This window comes from Tenrec ecaudatus, chromosome 2 (assembly GCF_050624435.1).
Source record: "Tenrec ecaudatus isolate mTenEca1 chromosome 2, mTenEca1.hap1, whole genome shotgun sequence".
Taxonomy (NCBI): domain Eukaryota; kingdom Metazoa; phylum Chordata; class Mammalia; order Afrosoricida; family Tenrecidae; genus Tenrec; species Tenrec ecaudatus.
In genome coordinates, this window is record NC_134531.1 from 118,742,522 (window position 1) to 118,768,929 (window position 26,408).

General features: G+C 42.7%; 1 pseudogene; it reads right to left on the reverse strand.

The window, feature by feature from the left end:
- Positions 1-26,173, reverse strand: part of LOC142440082 (homeobox protein NANOG-like) — a 33,911-nt pseudogene extending 7,738 nt beyond the window's left edge.
- Between the last annotated feature and the right edge of the window lie 235 nt (positions 26,174-26,408).

Sequence of the window (26,408 nt, forward strand, 5' to 3'; positions counted from 1 at the left end):
TGCTCACTCCAGGTCTGTCCACGGGCTTCTGCCTGGGAGCCCTGCTCTGCTCCTTTCCCCTCTTGGCCATTTTCGGCTGAAATGCCCCCTCCCTGGTAGCCGTATCTTCTTATCATGTGTTGTCAAAGGGCCTGAAATTTTACTTCAAGAGACTTATATCACCACCAGAATGAAATAATTTTCAGTGTGATTGTTAGACCAGTCACGCCTCAAGTCCCGGGACCACACTTTTGTTCCTCTTACATTTCTAGAACCAAACACAGAGTAAGGGCTTGAGACATAAATGAGAGGGGGGTTTGTAAAAGCAATGCATTCCCTCACAACAGTGCAGCGTGGAAAAGATAGGAAAATAGGAAAGCAAAACCACTAGCAATTTATGCTACCCTTTGAGTGCCCATTTCTAAAAAGTGAATAATACCTAGGTTTTCTCCCACACAAAATGTCCAGTGTATAGGGTCTAATTTGCTTTTTGAGTGAGGAAAGAAAAGGATTTACAGATGTAACTGATGAGCAAAATACCACAATTACAAAGCAAGCTCTTGAAAATAAGCTGCAGTGGGAACATAAATATAAATCTAACAGACCCATGGAAGGAGCTCAAACTGCCATTTGAACCCACTGGGACCAATGCGGGAGCATCTCCGAGGCCTGGCTCCAGCAGCAAGCTGGCGCTCGCTAACAGTGATTTACTGTCTGCCCCTCTCGCTAAGCAGCCATGTGTAACAATCACCACACTGTACCACATTGGAGCGCTGGCTCTATTCACGTCTCATATCAAATGATTGTTTGGGAAGTTAAGAGAATGGTAGATGCGAAATAAGGTAATGAATGAACAATCAATGTTAAGTCAACCCACACTCTGCTTTGGCCCACAAAAGCGCTTTACACGTCAGTGAAGCCTTTACTTGTGCAACATGCAGCAAAGCCTATTTTCAGCGCTCTGCTCCAAAGCCGTCTGTTTTCATCGCTGCTCCTACTAATACTTAGGCTTGAAAGCATCGGCATGGGAGTGAATTGGCTACAAACGGCAGTGACCTAAAAGTAATTTATACTTTTCATAACTAGCGAAACCAGAGGATTAAACACGACATTGGTATTTGCTCTTTGGCCAACAGGGCGGGAAATGAGACTACACTTGTTTTTGAAAACTGTTTGCAAGGTCATTGCTTCCAGGTAGTGCAGGACCTGGTAGCAGGGGGAATTTTTCTGGCACATGCTTAACTATAAAAGTATGCTTAAATTTGTTCCAATTCTAATCTTTAGATAATGTGAGAAAACATGGGACTGCTATCAACTGAAAGACTATTTCCAGGCTGTTTATGATGAATGTGTGTTTAGGAGCAGTTTTATAATGCTCAGAGAAATGGAGACTATCAAGCATTCTTGGGTTTGTTTTTTGTTTTTTAACCTTGAAAATTTAAAACAGAAGACAACTGCTTTAAGTCTTCAAATAGGCTGGCTCATTTTGGGCACTGTATGTATTTTGAAATTAAAAATGAAATACTGTGATTTAAAGTAAGTTTAAAATAAAGTATAAAAATAACATTGTTGCTTATGAAATTAGCCGCAGATTAAAACCCATACATATCCTTCTAAATAAAAGGGTGGTTTTCTAACATCTTATCATTTTTGTGGCCGGGCCAAGTCCCTCATTTTTCAATAATAATATTCACAGCACGTATCTCACTACATTTAAGAAGTTTTTTTGAGCATAACTTTTAGGCTAAAATTAGCCAAACGACTACGTTTTAAAGTAACTAATATCAGTGAGTACTTCTAAAAAGGTTCCCATGATTCGTCCCGACTTCCACGGCCATGGCCATTCGGTAGATTCACAGCGACCCCAGAGGCCAGGACAGAGCTATCCGAGGCTGTAAATCTTGCTGGGACAGACAGCCTCGTCTTTCTCCCGAGGAGTGCGTGATGGGTTCAAACGCTGACCTTCAGTGAGCAGCCGATTACTTACACCGCTTCAACACTGCTCCTTCCTTCAATCACTGATTACTAGGGTTTAATTTATACTCCCCCCAAATTTCAGACAGAACAATTGGTGTCAGAGTCTTTGTGGAACTGCTTAAGTGCACCTTGATTCCTAACAAGGTACTTATTAATACAAACTGGAATTTTACATTTTAACATTTGAACTGAAAACCTCTTAAGAAATATTGTGTCATGAGCTGTATTATTCAGACTCTTATAAAAACACACACACATTGATTTCTTCATAGTACTTCTTTTATCTCCGTGCCTTAAAGCACATTGAGTCATTTCCTCTCTCCGAATCACCTTTTAAAGTCTTTCTTCTGTTTAAGCAAACTTTTGAAAACCTTAACCTTCTACCCAGATTGTAACCCTTCGAGAACCAGATGGCAAAAATCAATTTTTTAAATGGCTGTAGCCTCATGCTTGACTTTAGTGTTTCTTTGTGTCCCCTGCCTTAAAGGATTTTTACTTTTTCCTTAATTCTTCAGTCCATGCGTTGGTTCTTTTGGTTACTTTTTATTATGAACTGTTTTGCTATTTTTCTACCCAACCATGGCCATGGAATTTATTCTGACTCATACCAAACCAACCATCCAAAGAAACCAAACCAACTGACTCAGAGATCCTACACAGCATTTCCAAAGCTCTGTAAATCTTTGCCTCACCTGTCTCTCAAGGAACAGCTGGTGAGTCTGAACTGCCAACCTTGCTGTTAGCAGCCCATGCTTAACCCACTGCACCCCAGGGGTATTTTCTCCGCCCCCGCCCCCTACTTTATCTGTGCTCACAGAACTCATTGCTGCATGAATGTGCACAAATTTACTTGTTCTTTTGTCTAAGTTGATCTAGACTTATCCAGCGAGACAACGAGCTAGCCAGAGGGGAGACACACTCCAGTGTGTACACTAGAGTCTGCATAGTACGAGGGCAGGGGCTGGCTCATCTGCCACTACAACCCCAGCACTCCCAAAAGCGCCTGGTCCACCTGAGGCACACAATCAATGTTGGTTGAGTGCGCCAACAAATAAGCCCAGTTTCACAGATTTAATGACCGATTGGGGGGTTACTGAATACATGTTCTATACAATAACATAACCCTTAAGCAAAGTGAATTGATTTCTGTCAAAGAATCCTCTGGCTATGGAGTTCTCTTTAGCAGTCTCTTTGTCTAACACGGTAATAGGCAGCAGGGAATGTTTTCATTTTGTTCGCGTTGCTGTTTCTTAGGTATAGGTGGGGCCGATGTGTTCAATGCTTAGAACAGCATTGTTAGGGATGAGAAATCCCTGGTGAAGATGATTAGGGTGTCTCTGGGTGCTGGTTAGGTATTTCAACTGGTCTTATTCAAAGGCCACAAAGAAGAGTCATCTTTACTCGTCACTTCGTCAGGGGTCCTTTCCAGGTCTCACTGAATCCTGAAAGACCCATGACCATGTCTCCCTGGCAGGTCCACAAAGCGCAGGGGCGCAGAGGGTCAAACAGCTTGAATCTCATATTCAAGAAAGCTCTTGAATGAGCATTGTTGACCTTCTTTCCATGTAATTTTAACACAAACAATTATGTACTGTATCTAAATATATGGGATCCTTACACTGCAAAATATAATCTGTATTTTTACATTAGCTATGGACATCCAGACTTAGCATCAGAGACTTTTAGATCTAGGGAGCTACACCCACCATGCTTGCAGACCTATTACCCGTGCTTGTCATCCACATGGTGGCCTCTTGTACAGGAAGGCTTTCCTGGGTTTTCCTGTTGTGTTAGATAGGGCTGACTAGAGAAATAAATTCAGAGACACTCATATGTTTGTCAGAGAGCTATATATCAAAGAGCAATTGTATATTGAGAAAACATCCTAGCCCAGTCCAGATCAAGTCCGTAAGCCTGATATTAGCCCACCTGTCTGATACTAGTCCATACATTCTCCTTCAGACTCACATTCATGATGATGCCGAATGCAGGAAGATCATAGCCTGATGGGTGGAAAGTTTTGTGGATCCAATGACAGGGGAAGCATCTCAGCACTGGTTCGGGTCTCCACAGAGCTCTCCCTGCTCTCCAAGTGTCTCAACAACAGAGAAGTGAAGCAGAGAGACAGTATGGCTCATAAAAGAGAGGAAGGTCTCAGAATCCTCATGAGAAGGCCATGCCCACAAGGAGGCATCATCAGGGTGTCACCTGATTGATAAGCTAGACTCCACGCCTGCACTTACTTATCAAGTAGACCTGAAATTATGTAGCTATCACGCTGTCCATGCAGCTTTGTGCTTCTCCACTCGCCTGGTCTTCCCTTTCTCTCCTCCCTTGAAAGCCTCCGTTTTTGTTTCCTGGGACTTTTTTAGAATTAATTTTTAAAAGAAATACCGGTTGCCTTTGAGTAAATTCCAACTGAAAGCAACCCTATGCCTGCTATGAGCAATGACCCCTCATCCTCAATTGATTCACTGACGAGTCTGAAGTCTTTCTACCTCCTGATTCACCTTTTAGAATGATGGGCCAGAGGACTGCAGGCACCTATGGTTCTCCTTGTCTGAAGAGGCCATCAACCGTTACAAGGACAGGTGCAAACATATGCAAATTGTTCCCCAAATTGATCGACCCCAGGGTGGGGTGTTCAGGGAGTCCAAAAACTGTGGCCTGTGCCCTGGACTCTACGAACAGAGGGCTCTGGTCAGACTTGGATGGTGCCTGGGGAAGGAAGAAGCATGGTGTCGTCAAAGAACACGCGTCTTGGAACCTCGGAGGAGCCCAGAAAATCCTCAGGCTTCATTTCTGTTTTGTTGGTTTTCATCTGAGCTCATGCTTCCTAGCCCAGTGCAACATTAGGACCTCAGCCAATGAGCACGTCCTTACAGCTTGATCAGTGTGCCTTTCCCTGGAATATGGTGGGGCCTGAATGCAGGCCTGGGGCTGGAATCCAGGGTGACTCTGCAAAGCAGCATGCGTGTGACTCATGTCCCTAGGAATCCAGAGGGGGTGGGGGTCAGAGTGCTCTCCTCCTCAAGCTGGCTGCAAAGACATGCCCTCGTGTTCTTTGAGTCTATACACTGTAGAACGTAGAAAACAAAACAAAACAGTGCTAGGGAGGGGGTTTCAGCATCATCAGCCTCTAGGTGACCCAGCATTCAAGTGGCAACCTCTTTCCCAACCCCAGAACCACTGAAAGAGCAAGGAAATAAGGACAAGGGCCAGGGGAGCGAGCTGAAAACAAGCGGAAGGTGTGTTCACGAAGGATCAAAGCAGGATCCGGTCAAAGCAGCACCTGAAAGGTGTAAACAACTTGCTCTGAGCCCTGATCAGGTGGACAGGAGACCTTTACAAGAGATGTATGGGTATGAACTAATTTAATCTTTAGAATAATGCTCTAAGGTAAGTATTTTTATTTTCATCATTTAACAGATGAGGTCAATGGACCAAACAGATGTTAAGAAAACTTGGCTAAAGCTTTAGGGTCGTCGGCTGGCTATGGAAGAATTCAAAGCCAGGTTGTTGGCTCCAGAGCCGGTGGAACCCATCCACCATACTCTACTGCACTGCACACAGGCCAGTAAAGGAAGCATGCATGTTATATATGGGGGCGTTCAGAAAGTTAGTGGGAAATGGAATTTGAAGATAATGCAATTTTTTTCTATAAATGTTTTAAAGCCTCCTAGTACTGCTAGTTTCTGGTTTTGAAAAACATGTGCACACAAAAAATATCTTGAGGCATGTGGTATTTAATGCTGCTGCTCATTTAATAAAATGTAGTTTGGTTAAAAATATGTGTAATGTCTTCATGAAGCTTCCCTCAACACGGATTTAGCAGATTGTTTACTTGTGTCTTCATCCAATCACAAATGAAAGGGTAGACAGATCTTACTTACAAAAGTGATAATGTTGGGGTTGATAACTTGATTTTTAAAGATGACTTGTTTTTGAGAGGGATCACTGTTGAACTAAGCACTCTATTCATTTGCAAATATTTAAGCTTACTGAGGTGACATTTGCAATGTAGGAGGAACATAAGCTATAGCCATGGCCTGAAGAGTGAACACACTTGTGTTCCATGCTTCGAAGTGTGTGGTCCCATTTGGGAATTTTCCCACCCCACGGAATGATCAATTTTGGAAACCATTTGCCACCAAGAATGTGGGCATGGCTGTGTACACCAGTTGCTTTTCATCTTGAGCTTGGTCTAGAAAAGCAAAATAGAATAGTATTTTCTCTTTTTAGAACTTGAGGTTTTAACAAAGAGAATCAACACCCTAAACTGAGACAATTGGCTATTCACTTAGCAATTAGTAAATTTAATTACTGTCTTTTACCACTTTTAGAAACAAGTTCCAGATGGACTCAACATCCCAAAGTAAAAGAAAAACAAAACAAAGTATGCAAGTGTTAAGTGAGTATAGAAAAGAACATAATTACAATCTTGGGACAGGAAAGGTCACTTTTTTTAGGGTGTGTGTGTGGTAAATCTGACAAGATCTCTTTATTTCCTCTCTCCTTTTTTATTAATTGGGATTAATACATATATCAACTCATTCCATAATCCAATCATGGCCAGCAGAATTGTACATTTGCTACCACAATCAGTTCCCAACCATTCTTTTTCTATATGAATCCTTGATGTCATCACCCCTCCACCCCGCCACCACCTCTGCCTCTCCCTCCCCCAAACCCTTATTCCACTTACTGACTTTAGAGGTCCATCAGTCCTACTTCTCATACACCAAAAAATGAAAAAGCATATACAGTAGCTTCAGGAGGGTGACTCCCAAAAGCCATCTTTAGGTACTTTAGGCAACATCTCTCAAGGGAAAACCTGTGCAGGAGAAAATACAGCATAAGTGATACAAAAAGGCACTCCAAGAGCACTCACTGCTATCAGGTCGATATGGCCCTTATCAATTTTACTATAACTTTTCTCAGAGGTAGAAAACCACAACTTTCTCTGGAGGAGCAACTGGTGGTTTCCAACTGCTGACTTTGCAGTTAGCAGATCAACATGTAACCACCACATCATCAGGTCTCCCTGAAATTGCCTGATTGTCTGATCAAGAAAGCTCAACATGGTTGGCCTTGTTAGTATTTGGAGTTGTCAATGGTTACATCTTGCTTGGATTCACAACCAATGTGCATGGTCAAGAGACCAAAAGGACACATTGCATTGGGTAACTCTTCTGCTCAAGGTCTCTTCTAAAGTGTTGAAGAGCAAGGATGTAAAGTGTTGAAGAGCAAAGACTAAAGTGTGTCTGGCCCAAGCCATGCTATTTTCCATGGCCTCATATGCGGGTGAAAATTAGACGTTGAATTAGAATTCTCCTTCAAATGAATTGATTGTGCACTTAAATTGTGGTGCTGGAGAAGAATATTGAAAGCACCACGGACTACCAAAAGAACAAGCAAATCTGTCTTGGGAGAAGTAGTCAGAATGCTCCTGAGAAGCAGGAACAGCGAGACTTCATTTCGCATGTGTTAGATGTACCATCAAGAGAGACCAGTCTCTGGCAAAGGCGACCATGCTCGGGAAAGGAGGAAGTCGGCATTCCAGGGGAAGACCCGCTACAAACTAGACGGACGCAGTGGTTGCAAGAGTAGCTCAAAACGAGCAACACTGGCAGCAGTGACACAGGACCAGGAGTGTTGTGTTCTGCTGTGCACGGGGTCGCTGGGAGTAGGAATGGACACACAGACACCTAACAACCACAGCCACGGTACTTGGATGGGAGAGGACAGTTGGCAGAAGAATATTAATAACCTAAGTAAATGGTCAAAGGGGTCATACAAATTGAATATGAAAACTATAAACACCCGTGTAGGAAAAAATGGGCAAAACATTAAAGACCAAAATCTCTGAGAGAATATAGCTGTTCAATATCTACTCTAGAAGATGGTCAACTTTAATTTCAATAAATAAAACGTAAATCGAAACACTAAAATAACATCCTTGTACTAATAAAATGGCAATGACTTAAATTTTGATAATAGCAAATGTGGGTAAGGCTGTTCTCACAGTCTCATAAATCACTAGTGAGATTATAAATTAGGATAGCCATCTTTCAGGACAATTTGACAGTAGTCTCTATTAAAATTTGAAATGTGAACATTCTGTGACGCAGGGATTTAGCCGGCGCGTATCTGCTTGAGAGCAACAGTCGTGTAGGGACACAAAGGGTCATGTGCGCATATTTTCGCTGCAGCATTCTTTGCCGTTAGAAAGAATTAGAAATAACCTAAATGTTTGTCAACAAGACGGCAGTTATTTAGAAGAGCTCATGCTCCTAGAATCTGGTAACCCCAATTTTGAATTTTACACAGCACCTAAAATAATAATGAGGTGGGCATCTATGTTCTCTCCTGAAAACTTACCAAGCCATCTTCACTCACTCGAAACCAAGGGGAAGAAGTCTACTGTGCAGAGGGAGATTGTAGGCGCTACAAAAGCAACCTCTCTGGGCGTATTTCTTCTTCTTTTTATTTCAAAAGAAGTATGTTTCTATATTTCCCAGTCCTGAGAATTGTTAGGAATGATTGCAATGAGGACAAAGGATCAGGCACGGGTGGTTAAAGAAGATTTCAATCTTTGCTGAAAGGGTGGCTGAGATGTTTCCGCATTTTAGAGTGAGGATGTATTTACATATTACTTATGTGATTAAAACATTAACTTTTAAAGCCAATTTCTTCTTCACTATTTCTCCATAACTGCTCTCCTCTCCTCCCTGCCTTCCCATGAACGTTATTAATCAAGGCCATTGCAGACATTTTACAGTGAAAGCATCCCAGCAAAATCTTCCAGGAGATTCTCCCTTTAAATCAAGGCCTCTGAAAAGAAACCTTCTCACCATGCACCTCCGGGAAAAGGCCACAGGAGGCCCTGGAGGTTAGGTCAATATAGTACAGGAGTGGCATTTGTCACGGGGATTGATGGTAAGGGGAAATCATTTTCTCTTCACATTAGAAGAGAAGGTGCATGCAAATAAGCCACTTTCTGTCATCTTCCAATGCTACATAATATGCACGCGTGTCTTAAAGGTATTACCTCAATATTGATTGCCACCACTCATATTTTGAGCCTTACTAGATGGCCCGTGTATGCCCCAAACATTTTGTATGTGTTCTCTCTCTTTTGGGGGGAGTGGGGGTGGGGTGGGGGTGCGGAAAGTTATTTATAAAGTACCAGTGCTCAGGAAATGATCGAGCAATATCATTAATAACACAGCAGTACATTTTTGCTAAAGTGAGTTCAACTATTGGTTGCAGCAGTGTCAATAGGGCGTTGTCAGAAATTCTAGCCTGGTTCAGCAGGGCCTGTGGCATAAGGGAGCTCATGATATCAGATGAATCATGGCTGAACATAGAGGAAGGTGTTCATGCCACAACCTTGCTTGCTGGAAGTGAGGAGGACTTGACACACTTGTTGAAGATGAAGGACTGCAGCCTTCAGTATGACTTGCAACCTAATGAAAGAAAACAAAAATTCTCACAACCAGACCAGTAAATAACATCATGCAATGATTATGAGGAAGACACCAATCTGGGCAACAAGTTCTGCTGGTCCCACCGTCACTGTGAGTTGGAACCAACGTGGCAGTACCTAACACCAACTCAACAACAGAACCCAGGAAGACAGTCAACCTCCAGTCATCCATCAACAGCTGTTTCTTCCAGCAACAGGAGAAGCGATGTTTTAGCGACAGGTCTTGGGGTCTGAGGTCTACTGTGGCCGGCTGCCCTCCCTGGCTCTCCGCTTGTTCTCTTTGCTGTATGTGTGCTCTTACTTAATCCTTAAGACACACCTATGAGGAACTGGAAGTAGTAATCAAATTGAAATGAGATAATTCTTTCACGAAGCTAGATATATTCTAAAACAATATCATGTCAACATTGAAAGAAATTCTAAATGAAACAAAGTTGCCCATGACACTTGCACTTTAAGCCCCCAAATGATTTGCATTTTAGCAGTTCCTTTCTAGCTTTTATCGACGTAAAGTTTGCATATTTTTCTGTTGTCATCAAAGGATTGATAAATACCGTCTCTCAGTTCACATGCCTCTTATGTGTTTGTCATAACTATCGCATTTAACTGGCTACTCAATATTTCATTCCAGTTTATAATTTAATCATCTGTCCCACTGTGGTTGATATAAAAATTGAAACACAGGTAGTTCCAACTTTTTATTATCAGAGATAAAGTAGAATATTAAATTTCATATATATACAATTTAACTGGTCCTCAACCTGTGGGTCACGACCCTTTGGGGGTCAAATGACCCTTTCACAGGTATCGCCCAACTCATAACAGTAGCAAAATTACAGTTATGTAGTAGCAACAAAAATAATTTTATGGTTGTGGGGGGGGGGGGGGTGTTCACCACAACATGAGGAACTGTATTAAAGGGTCGAGGCATTAGGAAGGTTGAGAACCAGTGCTGTGGATAGAATAGGTGTTTGGAGGTATTACTAAAACTGACATGATGCAAGCAATTTTGATGATTATTGCTCAAATTGCTCAATAGCTTTCCGAAGTTTTGCTCCAATGACCCAGGCTACCAGGAACGTGTAAATGTGTTGTTTTCACCACAGCATTCTCTCATTGGCTATTGTCATTGCAAGTTTGGGGTCAATAGAAAAGCTTCAGAGAAATGGCCACCTAGGCAGGAAGCAACAAAGTCCACATGGAAAAAGCACACCAGCCTGCGTGATCAGGAGGTGTTGACGGCATAAGGCATCAGGCATAAGATGACCCAAAACAAATATATTGATGAAAATGATGGGATTTGGAGTGGAGATCCAAAGCCCATCTGTAGATAGTTGGACACTCCCTCACAGAAGGGTCACATGAAAAGAAGGAGACAGCAGGAGTGTAGCACAGCACCCACGGAACACACAACATTCCTCTAATTCTTTAATGCGTCCCCTCTCCACCATCATGACCCAGTTCTACCTAACAAATCCAGCTAGACCGGAACATGTACAGTGGTTCAGATGAGAGCTCTTGACACATGGAATCCACGACAGATAAACCCCTCAGGAACAGGAATGGGAGTAGCAATACCATGAGGGTAGAGGGAAAGTGGGGGAGGAAGGGGAGAGACGGGGAACTGACTACAATGATGTATAATTCCTGCCCCCATCCCAAGGGGGATGAACAACAGTAATGTGGATGAAGGTGGTATAAGATATGAAAATAATAATAAATTATAATTTATCAGGGAGGGGACCATGAGAGTGTGAGGGTTGGAGAGGGAGGGGGAAAAAAAGAGGAGCTGATACCCAAGACTCAAACAGAAAGAAAATATTTGAAAATGATGATGGCAAATATGTACAAATGCGCTTGATACAATTAATGTATGGATTATTATAGAGCTGTAAAAGCCCCCAATGAAATGATTTATTTATAATTTTTAAAAAAGTAAGCTTCAGAGAGGATTTCCCCGATCTCTGAAGATTCTTTGTTGAGCAGATTGAAAATCTTATGGTGCCTGGCTATAAAAAGATAGAGTCTGGGGGTCTTAAAGGCTTGAAGTTAAACAAGTGGCCATCTAACAACAACACCCACATGGAAGGACACCACCCTGTGAGATCACAGGCATCAAAGGGATCAGGTATCAGGCATCAGAAGGGTCTTGGGGAAGAGATGAGCCAGTCAGGGTGCAGGGTAGCAATGTTGAAGCATACAACTTTCCTCTAGTTCCTAAATGTTTCCTGCTCCAGCCTCCCCGCCACACATACACACTATCATGATCCCAATTCTACCTTACAAATCTGGCTAGAGCAGAGGATGTAGACTGGTACAGATAGGAACTGGAAACACAGGGAATCCAGGACAGATGGTCCCTTTAGGACCAGTGGTTGGAATGGCGATCCTGGGAGGGTGGAGAGAAGGTGGGGTAGAAGGTGGAACAGCAGATTACAAGGATCTACATATAACCTCCTCTCTGGGGGACGGACAACAGAAAAGTGGGTGAAGGGAGACATCGAATGATGTAAGATATGACAAAATAATAACAATTTATAAATTATTAAGGGTTTATGAGAGAGTGGGGGACAGGGAGGGAGGGGGGAAATGAGGAGCTAATAACAAGGGCTCAAGTAGAAAGCAAATGTTTTGAGAATGATGAGGAAAACAAATGTACAAAAGTGCTTGACACAATGGATGCTTGTGTGGATTGTGATGAATTGTACGAGCCCCCCAATAAAATGATTTAATTTAAAAGAAATGAAAAACCACAGATGTACATAAGATGATGTGGATCCCCGGTGGTCTTCCTCTCTCCCTCGTGAACCACATCCTGAGTTGCTCTAGTCTGTGTCCATGTGATTGGATGAGATTTCACCCCTACTCCTCCCGCCCCAGCTCGCAGACATAAGGTATCAGCATGTGACTCAGCCTGGTTAATGGCCAATCCCTTTTTATACCACTTTTCTTCACTCTGAATCCAACCAACGACCAGTCTGGGTGACAGGATTTGAGACCTTGGATCCAACTAGGCCCACAGCTGCCACGTAGTGGTTGCAGCAGTGCAAACAATCAACTGCTTGGCAGAATGGTAGGTGGTTTGAGACTACAAGTACTTCAAAAGATGGTTTGGCCTTCTGCATCTGAAAGGTCAGAGTCATGAAAACTCTATGAAGCACAGTTCTACTCTGACACACATTGGATCGTTGTGAGTCCGACACCACCCCCAAGCTCCCCACCACCACCACCACGCCACGACTGGTTTGTTGTTTTTTTCCGGTTTTGAGTTAGTCAGGTTGAGCATTCTGTGGACTGCAAAGAGTTCCCAATTAAATGAATAAATGGGGTCTTAAATCTGGTTTTTTTGTGTGTGTGTATCTGGGCTGCGTCCACCTAGAGGGAGGGAGTGTGTTTTCTGCTACAGCTTCACACATTGATTGCTAAGCCCTGTGCTACTCAGAAGGACCCCATTTTCTAATTCCCAGTGGTGCTGTGTAGGTTCTTGCAGTTACAAAATCATTAAGTTCCCTCTCCCTTTATTGTTAGTTCAAAGTCTCTTTCTGTCACTTGCAACTAGACTAATGCTGGCTAATAATCAGATTGCAGAGTTTTAAAACTAGCGGAGACCTGAATAAGTCTTAGTAGCTGGAGAGCTGGTAGTATACTGGGTTTCACATTGCGTTGCTCATGACATGTCAGCAGTTCAAACCCACCAGCCACTTCTGGGGAGAACGATCAGGTTTCCTCCTCTCATAAAGAGCTGCAATCTCAGAAAACCCACGGGATGGTTCTACTCTGTCTATGGGTTCCCGGAGCCGGAATCGATTTGGCAGTGAGTCCAGCTCTCTAAGAGTTTGAGCTAGTTGGACCTAGCCATTTGACAAATGAAATGACTTGGGAAGTTAGAAATTTGCTCTAGGTCATATAGTATTAGCAGGGTCATGATAAAAGTCAGGTTACCATGATTCTCAAATTAGCAATCTAATAATATACAACTCATATACCTGTACATTATTAGCCATCTAATAATATACAACCTACAACATAATATACAACCTGTGATACCATTTCATAAACTTGAGTTTGAGAGGCTAACACGGAGGCTGTTTTTGCTTCTCTGCCCTAACATGTAGATACTTGCCTTGAAGTCAATGTTGGCTTCATGAATATGGTTTTGTGACCTAACCACTTATTTGAAGAGACTTTAAAAAGTCTGTGGAAAAAATGGAATTAAAATACAATGGGGGATTTTTCCATGAAGTTTTTGAAGACTCCTCGTATTTTTGCATAGCACAATATTTTAAAATATAGGTATAGGAAGTGATTTGGCAAATATTTTATTATGTATGGTCAACTCGGAAATCATGAAAAATGATCATTAATGAGTCACCAGGGAAATGAACCATTTGTGCTCTTTAGCCTAGGATTTAAATAAGTAGACAGATCTAGATAACTGATACCTATCCTTTATACTATTCAGTCTGTGCGTGGGTTTTTCTTTGGACTAAGGAGAAAATTCATCACAGGTCCTCTCAGCTTCAGAGACACGATCCTGAAGGGAGAGAAAACTGGTGTGTGGTTGTGTTAGTCTGGGTAGACTGGAGAAACAAATCCACAGAAACTCATGTGTATATAAGAGAGAGTTTTATATAAAGGGTAAGTGTACATTAAAAAAGCATTCCAACCCAGTGCTGTCCAAGCTCATAAATCCAACATTAGCTCATATATCCGGCACCGATATACAAAGTCCTCCTCCATCTCACAAAACACATACAATCCAGCCGACTGCAGGAGGAAAGCCAAATCAGTGAGCATATAAGCATCTCAGTGCTGGCAGGAGCCTCCACACAGCTGCTCCAGCACCCAGGGCTGCATCAGGGTAGGTCCATGTGGCCTCTCCTCAGAGATGTCTCACAGGAGGTGAGCCTTGCCAGCTGAAGCAGGGAACTGGCTAAGGCAGCTGCACCCTGGTCTGACCACCAGAGAACAACGAACCTGAGAACAAGAAAGGCAAGGCTCACTGAGCCATTTATCTCTCCGCCCTTCAATTAATCCCACATGTGTTTATCAGCCAGGTTGGCACAATAAACCTTAATTATCTCAGTGGTCAACCATGCTCAAAGGTTGAAAAACATTCCTATGTTTGTGGGTCACTCCCCATTTGGTTTATCATTGCTCCCCCCATCCCCTTACTTTGATAGTCCTGAATTTCATTGATCCTCAAGAATTTATCTTCTGCTCTATCATCTTCTTAAATTGAAAAAAGGAGGGAGTTTTGAGCTGCTGGATTTCTCTCAGCTTCTGTCAAAGCCTGTTATGGTCTCTTCTCAGACAGTAGAGAGTAATTTTCTTCCACTTGACAGCCTTCTCCCAATTCAAATTTGCCTTTTGATAATTTAGAAACAGATTTTCTGCTAAATAGAATAGATACCTGCCTGTTTAGAGAACTAGTTTCTTTGACGGTGACCTCTGAGCAAATTGCTTTCTGAGATGTCAGGACCCTTTCCTTCTGCCCCTTGTAAAACTCATTTGAACAGAGCTTTCCAACCAGCTCTTCCTCGTATTTCACTTTGGCAGTGAAATAACATTCAGAGGAAAACAGGTAATGGGTGCCCCCGTCTCTCTTCTTGCCACTCTGGAACATTCCACTCTCCCTTTGAACCTATGCACCATATCTTAAACATGTTAAGACTTTCTCCCCCGAATAGGGCAAGATATGACAAAATAACGAGGTATAAATTACCAAGGGCATATGAGGGAGGGGGGAGAAGGGAGGGAGGGGGGGGGGAAAGAGGACCTGATGCAAGGGGCTTAAGTGGAGAGCAAATGCCTTGAGAATGATTGGGACAGGGAATGTATGGGTGTGCTTTATACAATTGATGTATGTATATGTATGGATTGTGGTAAGAGTTGTTGGAGTCCCTAATAAAATGTAAAAGAAGAAAAGAGAAAAAAATGATTAGGGCAAAGACTGTACAGATGTGCTTTATACAATTGATGTATGTATATGTAAGAACTGTGAAAAGAATTGTATCAGCCCCAATAAATTGTTAAAAAAAAAAAAAGACTTTCTCAATGGAAAAAAATCTCATAATCCCCAATGCTCCTCTAGATAGAATTCTAATTTGGTCTCTTCCCCTTACTCCATATTCACTAAGGACTAGTCTACATGCACCATGTTACTGCCTCACATTTCCCTACTCGTCCAATCAGGGTAAGCAGGCTTTCCTCCCAATTTCCTCACACAAGGAGCTCTGGAAAGGGTATCAGGGAAACACTTGTAGCTAGACACCCAACACTGAACGCTCTTTCTGGATGCTTCCTTGAAATTGCTCTGCTCACTCCTTCTCCTCCATCTAAGTACCCAAATGTTAGAATTTATCTGGGCTCTGTAATGGGTTATGGGCCCATGTTTTGCCTTTTTGTACACTTTTATTCATTCCCATGATTTTAAAAACATCATATACTAAAGTCAAGTAAAGCAAACCCTCCTATGGTGTCCTTCTTCTTGAGGAGTTCTCTGCTAATCCTGGGGCTTCTCCCCTCTCCATATGAAGTTGGTCATCAGTTTTTCCATTTCTTTGAAGAAAGATGATGGTAATTGTATCGGGATAGCATTAAACTTATATAGTGCCTTTGGCAGAATTGACATCTTGACTATATTGAGTCTTCCAAGACACGAGCATGGGATATTCTTCCATTTGTTGAGGTTGCTATTGGTCTCTTGAAATAGTGTTCTGTAGTTTTCCCCGTATAGATCTTTTGTTCTTTTAGTCAGGTATATCCCAAGATATTTCTATTTGTATTTAGCTATTGTGAAGGGTACCACCTTTTTGATCTCCTCTTCTGTGGTCTTATCCAATATGTATAACAATGACAGATACTCAGACCAATGGAAAAGAACTGAAAACCCAGAAATAAAATCATCAGCATACAGACAACAACTGATCTTTGATAAGGGCCACCAAAATATCAAATGGGAAGCAGATGCCCTCTTTAACAAGCGGTGCTGGAAAATATAGATATTTACCTGCAGAAAAATGAAGCAAGACTCTTATCTCACTCCAGCCACAAGAATAAACTCAAGGTGGATCACAGACCTTTAAGTTCAACCCCAAACTATTAGAGCCATCAAGGAGGGAATTGGGACCAACTTGAGAACTTTGGCACAGGGAATACACAGGCTATCAGAAATAGGGAAGGACACACACACAGAGGAAGCACAAATGATAAATGGGATATACTGAAGATAAAACACCTCTGTACATGGAAAGAATTCCCTGAGAGTAATAAGAGAGTCCACGGACTGGGAAAATATCTTTAGCAATGACACATTAGACAAAGGCCTTATTACTAAAATCTACAATACTTTGCTAGCTTCCAAAAAGAAAAAAAAAAACTAATTGCCCACTTGAGAGGTGGTCAAAGGACTTGAACAGAAGTTTCACAGGGGCAGAAATCCAAATGGCCAGCAAACATATGAGAAAATGTTCCCAATCTTTAGCCATAGGAGAAATGCAAATTAAAACAACAATGAGGTACCACCTAACACCCTCAAAGGTAGCCCAATTCAAAAAACCACAAAGAAACAAGTGTTGGAGGGACTCTGGGGAGACAGGAACTCTCATCCAATGTTGGTGGGCCTGTAAGTATGTACAGCCACTATGGAAATCAATCTGGCGATATCTAAAACAGATGGAAATAGAGTTACCATATGACCTAGCAACCCCCCTCGTGGGCATATACCCAGAAGAGGCAAGAAACAAACCAAGACCAGACATCTGTGCTCCAATGTTCATTGTGGCACAGTTCACAATTGCAAGGAGCTGGAAGCAACCCAAATTTCCATCAACTGATGAGTGGATTAGAAAGCTGTGGTACATATATACAATGGAGTACTACGCATCACTAAAAACAGTGATGAACGTATGAAGCACATAGCAGCATGGGAAGAACTGGAGGAAATCATGCTAAGCGAAGTAAGTCAGCCACAAAAGGACAAGTACAACATGAGCCCGCTGAGGTAAGTGTTAAAAAAATGCAAAAGGGGCATAGGGAAAAAGCTACTGTATACAAACATTCTTGGGGTGAGGACCGTGTAGTATGTCAGGGACCAGATCAGATGCAGGATGCACATGGTAGACAACTGGGGAGGAGGTGGGGAAAGGAAAAAAAAAAAGGATGAAAATAAGGAAGAAATGGATAGTGGGGGCATAGGGCACTAACCCACCCAAGGGGAGGGTATTTTTATATCTCCACAGGGCAAGAGGGACCAGACTTCAAACCAGTGCCCCAAGGTATGAATGCAACATTCTGGCATGGAGTAGGGAACCAGTGGAGAGGTCTGTGAGGCTAGACCCAGTACCAAATACTAAGTGGATGCTTGCCCCTCCCCCTAGAAGAATTTATTTCAAAGGATGGCATTGATTCTGCAGCTCCGGGAGAGGGACATATCTGATCAGAGCACACGGGAGCAGATGAAGGGGGAGTAGGAGAGAGTGGAGCACATCCTGGCCCACCAGGCCTTGAGGACGATGATCCCAGTTAGAGCAGCCAGTCCACAGAGAGAACCACATGGCCAGCCTCACTATGAGACATGACGTCCCTCACTGACCCATGACCCTGCGGGGACAGCACCGGAGACACAGTGTGGGAATTGCACCTGACCTGATCTCACCACACCGAGGCAAAGCACTGGGGGAGTACAGCGGAACAGCAAGGGAATGGAGCCGCAAGGTCTCCAGGGAATGCTGAACTGGACTTTGGGGCTAGGGCGTGGTGCCCCAATAGACTGGACTGGAAAACACTCCTAAAAGCCAACAAACGATTCATGAACTAACTACAAGCTTTTCTTTCTTGTGTTGTGTTTTGTTTTTTGTCAGTGGTTTGTTGTTTTGTTGTATATTGTTTCTTGGTTTTGCTCTGTCTTGTTTTTGTGCATGTTATTATCTCCGCAGGACTGTCTAAATAAGATAGGCTGGATGAATAATCTGGAGGAAAAACAACGGGACCGACAGTTCCGGAGGGAAATGGGATAGGGGGAGGTGGGTGTGTGTGTGGGGGAAGGAAGTGGTGTTAACAAACCTAGGGGCAAGGAAACAACAAGTGATCCAAATTGGTGGTGCGGTGGGTGAGGGAGGTCTGGTAGGGCATGATTAAGGGTAATGTAACAAAGAGCTATTGCTGAAACCCAAGTGGGGACAGAGTATGATAGTGGGACAAGAGGAAAGTCAAGGGAAATAGAGGAAAGAGTTGGGAGGCAAAGGGCATTTATAGAGGTCTAGACAAAGACATGTACATATGCAAATATATTTATATATGAGGATGGGGAAATAGATCTATGTGCATATATTTATAGGTTTAGTATTAAGGTGTCAGAAGGACATTAGGTCTCCACTCAATTACTCCCTCAATGCAAGAATATTTTCTTCTATTAAATTGGCATTCTTTGATGCTCACCCTCCCGACACAACCGCTGAAGACAAATGGATGAATAAGCAAATGTGGTGAAGAAAGCTGATGGTGCCGGGCTATCAAAAGATATAGCGTCTCGGGTCTTAAAGATTTGAAGACAAACAAGCGGCCATCAAGCTCAGAAGCAACAAAGCCCACATTGAAGAACACACCAGCCGGTATGATCACAAGGTTCCGAAGGGATCAGTTATCAGGCATCAAAGAACAAAAAATCGTATCATTGGGTGCACACCTCCATGATACAATCGCTGAGGGCAAATGGGTACACAAGCAAATGTTGTGAAGGAAGCTGATGGTGCCCAGCTATCAAAAGTTATAGCATCTGCGGTCATAAAGGCTTGAAGGTAAACAAGCTGCCATCTATCTCAGAAGCAACAAAGCCCACATGGAAGAAGCACACCAGCCTATGCAATCACGAGGTGTCGAAGGTATCAGGTATAAGGGATCATCAGAACAAAAAAAAAATCTTACCACAGTTAATGAAGGGAGAATGCTTTGAAAATGATGAGGACAATGGATGTACAGATGTGCTTTACACAACTGATGTATGTATGGATTGTGATGAGTTGTATGAGCCCCTAATAAAATGTTTTATTAAAAAATAAAAACATTATATTCATTCACTTCCATCTATGCATCTTCAGCCCACAGTTCTGGTTTAAACCTAGACTTACAGGCATAATTGCCTGCTTGACTCCTCCTGTTAGTTAGATGCCGGCCCATAGGCACCGTGACTGAAATAGAGCCTTGGCTTCTCCCTCCAAATCCCGCTCTCCCTCAGTCTTCTCCATCTCAGTTTCTGCACCAGAAACTTGGTGTACTTCTTGAAACCTTCTCAGCCCTCACATTCAATTTGTAAGCAACCCCCATGTGTTCTATCCTCAAATTATGTCACGTTTCCTCCCGTTTTCCGGTCTCCTCCCATCCCACCTGGTGAAGCTATCATCATGGCTTAACTCTTCTACTGTAATAGCCTCCTTAAGAGATTCCCAGAATCCAGTCTCGTTCCCTTCTAATTGATTATTCAGACTAGATCCAGCATGAAGGAGGGAAAAAACAAAAAGGGAAAACACAGAAACAATAATTAATCATTTACTTTGGTCGTTAGATTCTTAGTGATTCATAAACCTCGGGCAATCCACATCATGAAGGCAAGTAGCTTTTCGATCATGTTCTCTATGTTACCATCAGAATTGGCACAGGGAAGACCTCAGTAAATATGTGAATAAAAATGAATGACAAACAGTAGCTATAGTGTGTGACTGCTTGCTTGGTGGCTATTCTTTCTATTAGAAAATAGCTCCGTAGAAAGAGGAACAATGAATTTTCTTGTGCAGACCTTTTTTTATATCTAGAGTCTAGAAAATGAGTCCACAAAAATATATACAAGACTAAGGAACAATGGATTGGCAGTTTGCATTGCAATATAATTGTTAACTGTAAGCAGAGTGCTGAATAAACGAACTATGAGAGAAAATAAGATATATAATGCAATGCCTTTTACAAAAATTAAAAGCACATGTATGCAGAACATCAGCATACATTTTTGAAAGAACCAAAAATACACATTGATCACATCAGGATGACTACTTACAGAATGTAAGGGGTGCACATGAGCACTAGTATTTCGAAAACAATACCACCAACCTTAACGTAATAGAGGAAAATAATTTTTTTAATGAATGATGAATGGATTTGATAGGTTTTCTGAAATCCTAAAGTGAGTATGATTACATCTTCCAGAAATAGCAAACATACAAATGGGTGTGTCCGTGGGGCATTCTGCAAGGTCTGGGGAATAAAGATGGAAACGGGTCGCAATGGCTGGAGCAAAGACGAACTTCCTGAGCAGAGACAAAGTACAGCCATTCTGATTTCAGTGCACCACACATTTCAAATCAGAGTGTTAAGTTGCCCACAACTTTTAAAAGGAAAAATGTCCTTGAGGGGAAAAACTCCATCTTCCTTCCCTCCTTGTTTATGCTGTTTAGGGATGATTAAATTGCAATATCCTTAAAAAGGTAATTTCCAATCTCACTTTACTGCTCTCCAGGAAAGCTAAAGCACATCACGAAATGCTTCCCATTTATTTGAACCCACTTTAATTAGGGCATATAAATATATGCCATGCAGCACTTGCAGAAGAAAAGTGGATGATCACACCAAATTGATGAGGCTAGACGCGAGAGGTAGAGGACTGCTGTCTTAGAATAAAACACCACAGGCTCCATAAGATGCGATTTTAGGCCACCGTAAATTGTACCTCAAGTTCTGCATTTGATACATTCGCGACTCGACCCGGCCACACAGAACCTGCACTCTTCAGTTAGAGAACCACAGGCTCAGGACCCCAGCGCCTAGAGCAATGGGCTGCCAGGCACAATGAAACAAACCAACCCTGAAACAGCGTGAAGGGGGCGGGGCTTAAGCTGTTGTTAGTTCTGACGCATAGCAACCTTATGCACAACAGAACAAACCGTTGCCCAGTCCTGTGCCACGCTCACAGTTGCTGTCATGTTTGAGCCCATATATGTGGCCAATATGTCAGTCCATCTCCTGAAAGGCCTTCCTCCTGCTCCCTGCCCTGCTGCTTTACCAAGCTTGATGTCCTTCTCCAGGGACCTGTCTCAACCTCGTGCCCAAAGTACATAAGACAAACTCTGCACCCTTGCCTCTAAGAGCACTCTGGCTGTACTTCTTCCAAGACAGCTATGTGTATGCCTTTGGCAATCCATGGTACTTTCAATAGTCTCTGCCAGCACCGGAATTTGAACGCATCAAATCTTCCTCAGTCATCTTTGTTCAATGTCCAGCTTTGACATGCACACGATGCAATCGGATGCCTTATCTTGGATCAGGTGCGCGTGAGTCCCCTCAGGACCATCCTTGTTTTTCAACACTGTAGAGAGCTCTTCTTGTGCAGCAGATTTGTCCAATGCAATGCATCTTTTGATCTCCTGAACACTGCTTCCATGAGCATTGATTGTGGATCCAAGCAAGATCAAATCCTTGACATATTCAACCTTTTCTACATTTTTCATGACATTATTTACTAGGCCAGTTGTGAGGGGTTCGGTTTATTTTACATTGAGCTGTGATCCATACTGAAGGCGATGATCCTTGATCTTCATCAGCAAGTGCTTCAAGTCTTCCCCACTTTCAGCAAGCAAGGTTGTGGCATCCCCATATCTCAGGGGGTGAATAAAACTTCTTCCAATCCTCATGTTTTTTTAAAATATATATAAAGCCAACTTCTCTGATGATTATGATTTGCTCAGCATACAGATTGAATAAAGATGTTGAAAGGATGAAACCCTGATGCACACCTTTCCTGGTTTTAAACCATGAACTATTACCTTGTCCTGTTTGCACACTGCCCCTGGGAACTATGCACAGGTTCCACCGCAGTACAATGAGGTGTCCTAGGAATCTTTTCCCCTCAAAGCTACCCATAGTTTGTTATACAGAGTCAAATGCCTTAGCGTAGTCAATCAAACACAAGTGAGCATCTTTCTGGTACTGTCTGCGGTTAGCCAAGGTCTGACATTAGCAATGATAGCCCCTGTTCCACGTCCTTTGCTGAAGCTGCCCTGCAACTCTGGCAGCTCCCGATCAATGCACTGCAGTAACTGTTGTAGGATGATCTGCAGCAGTATTTAACTTGCTTGTGATATCACTGATGTAAGCATGTTGTTGGTCACCTTTCTTTGGACTGGGCACAAAGAGTGATCTTTCCCAGTCAGTGGGCCAAGTAACTCTATTCCAAATTTCCTGCCACAGAATAGTGAGTGCTTCCAGTACCTCAGCTTGTTGAAACATTTCATTGGTTTCCATCAATTCCTGGAGCCTAGTTTGGGGCTAATGATTGCAGTTGAAGTTTGAACTTTCCCCTTCAAACCATTGAATTTTGCTCATATTGCTGCCTCTTAAAATGCTTGAAAGTAGACTGGTTCTTTTTGGTACCGTGATTCTGTGAATTTTTTCCATCTTCTTTTATGCTTCCTGCATCACTTGCTATTTTGCCCATAGAATCTTTCGATATTACAACTCAAGGCTTATTTTTTTCTTGAATTCTCGTAGTTTACGATATGACGAGTGTGTTTTTCCTTCTTGCTTTTCTAAATCTAGCTCTGTGCATATTTCAGTACAGCCTGTGACTTTGTCTTCTTGAGCTGCCCTTTGGAACTCTCTCCCTCACCCCTTTTTTAAAAAAATCATTTTATTTTGGCTTTATAAAACTCTTACCACAATCCATCCATCCATCTATCCATTGTGTCCAGCACATTTGTACATTGTGGCCATCATCATTTGCAAAACATTTTTTTTCTACTTGAGCCCTTGGTATCGGTTTCTCATTTTTTCACCTCTCTCTCTTACCCTCGTTCCCTTATGAACCTTTTATAATTTATAAATTATTATCTTTTCATGTTTTACACCGACCAATGTCACCCTTAACCCAGGTTTCTTTTGTCCATTCCCCTGAGAGGAGGTTGTAGTTAAATCATTGTGATCGGTTCCTCCTGTCTCCCCCACCTTCCTCTTATCTCTTGGTATGGCTACTTTCAATATTGATCCTGAGGGGTTTTCTGTCCTGGATTCCCTGTGTTTCTAGCTCTTATCTGTACATGCTCTTGTCTAGCCAGATTTGCAAGGCAGAATTGGGGTCATGCTATTGGGTGGGAGGAAGCATTAAATAACTAGAAGAAAGTTATATGTTTCATTGGTACTATACTTCACCCTAACTGGTTCATCTCCTCCCCACAACCCTTCTGTAAGGGGATATCCAGTTGCCTACAGATGGACATTGAGTCTCCACTCCGCACTCCCCCCTCATTCTCATAGATATGATTTTTGGATGCCTGATACCTGATCCTATCTACGCTTCGTGATCACAAAGGCAGGTGTGCTTCTTCCATGTGGGCTTTGTTGATACTCGACTAGATGGCCGCTTGTTTATCTTCAAGTCTGTAAGATCCCAGGTGTGATATCGGTGCACAGAGATACAATCCTGTCACAGACAGCAGTGTTCTGCAAGACAGGTCTTGAAATGTCCCTTTTGAAGAAGAATGTAAGACCATTTATCTTGATTATTTCATCTCCAACATAGTCAACCGTAGGATTTTCTGATTCATAATGGCCAATAGCAGTCCGTTTCAACTCACCGATGTCTAAGATGGTGATTTGTATACAGTCTACTTCTTTTTTCTACAACTTCCAACTAACCTAGATTCATATATTACAGGTTCAGATTATTCATTCATGTTTTCAGTTGTTTCTTCTCATTTGAGTTGTGTCTCATCAGCAAGTGAAGGTCCTGAGGCTTTAATTCCTCACCTTTACTGCAACCATCTTTCTTCCAGCCACATCTTCTCTGCTTTGAGAAGGCAGCTAGCTCTTCCTCAGTCATATTTTGATTGCCTTCTGACCTGAGGGGCTTATCTTCTGGCCCTATCTCTGACAATGTTTTGCTTCTTTTCATGAGGTTTTCAGTGTCTGATAATCAGTGATGGGATTAAAATAATTTAGCAACTAGTTCACCTCTCTAATGACCATTTTAAGTTAAAAAAAGAAAGAGTATACTGAAAAGTAGTTTATTTCACACAGTTAATACTTGAACAAGAACAATAAATGAGATGCACAAAACTATATTATGTTTTTTAATGGAAAAGTGGATATTCTTTTTATTTGTGTGCACCAATATTCGTAAGTCCGCCAGTGATGTTGGTACTGTTGTTACCATGATGCAGCAAAATACAAAGAAGAAACAAACAAAGGTTTATAATTAAAACAGAGCAGAAGGGTAGAGGAAATCAAAGAAGGGCATTATGACTTAACTTCCCCCACCCCTAAATTGTCTAGTAAGACTCCCACGTCCTGTACACTGCAAATAACCCTTCGCCACACATGGTTCTACTTTTAGGTCCTATTATTGAGGCTAGATCCTAAGAACATTCAAGGTAGTATTCTATATAGTTATTTATAGGCAGGGACATGGTTTATCATGCTGTGCAGAGTAACCAAGGTAAGCTATCATATTATTGAATCTTTGGTTAAATAGAAACCACAGTCTTCACCCTTTTCCCCAAGCCCCCCTCCCCGCCCCTCCATACAGTAGGAACAAGGAAAACCAGGTTGTCAAGGCAAGGGAGTTCTAAAGCAAGAAGTCCTACAAAAAAGGAAGTCACGCGGTCACTGCCTGGATGGGCATGGGGCTAAATGTCTGTCTTCATACAATCTTCAGATTGTATGCTTACGGACTCATTTAAAAAGAAATCGAATGTTTGTATGGCTTCCAGGTCACAGAGAGAAGTTTGCTGGACCTGGGGCAGCAGGAAGTCTTCTCCACAGTTCTGGAATGCGTTATTCCAGGCTGGACTATTCCAGGCCTGGTTATTCCAGGCTTGGGTATACCACATCTTCCTGTTCCACATCTGGCTGCTGTTCCACGTCTGGTTCCTGCTGTTCCAGGTCTGGTTGCTCCAAGCCTGACTATTCCAACCCTGGTTGTTCCAGGTCTGGTTGCTCCAAGCCTGACTATTCCAACCCTGGTTGTTCCAGGTCTGGTTGCTCCAAGCCTGACTATTCCAACCCTGGTTGTTCCAGGCCTGGCTGTTCCAACTCTGGTTGTTCCAGGCCTGGCTGTTCCAACTCTGGTTGTTCCAGGCCTGGCTGTTCCAACTCTGGTTGCTCCACTGGGGAAGGCTTCCAGAAGGAAGGCATCCTTGGTGGTAGGAAGCACATATGTCCAGGTATTCTGTAGGTGCAGAGACCTGAGTCACACCATGGTTATTCTTGGACCAGTTGGTGGTTTTCTGCCACCTCTTACATTTCATCCTCTGGTTCTGGAACCAGGTCTTCACCTGTTTGTAACTCAGATTCAGGACTTCAGAAAGCTCTTGCATCTGCTGGAGGCTGAGGTACTTCTGTTTCTGAAAGCGGTCCTTAAGTATGCACAGCTGCACCTGTGAGAACACAGTTCGCACCTTCTGCCTTTGCCCTGGCCCTGGCTCTCCTCCTGCCTCGCTGGGTCCTTCTCGGCAGAGGCGGGCAGCTGGGCTTTGGGACTGGTGGAAGAGTCCAGGCTCTTCTGCAGAAGCAGGTCCACGGAGGAAGGACGCGGAGACTCGGCTGTCTCTGAGTAGGGAGCCTCGGCAGACGATATTTGCAAGGATGTGTAATCTTCTTTAGCCCCAAACTGGTAGTTACTGGCGGAGAGTTTCTAGAATCGGAAGCTTCAAGAAGGCTTTGGGGAGAAGCTACATCCACACTCATTTTGCTGAGGAAAAAAAGCCCCCAAAAATGAACAACAAAATCAAAGCCCTCAATTGTGTAGCTGCGGGAAGCAAACAGCCCGATCCAAGGAGGGCGGGGGAGCAAGATCACTATATTATGTTTTAAGAAATACTTTCAAAATAATTCACAGCCATCAAGTCGATGACAACTCAAAGTGACCTTATAGGGCAACGTAGAACTGCCTCTGTGAGTTTCTGAGACGGTAACTGTTTAC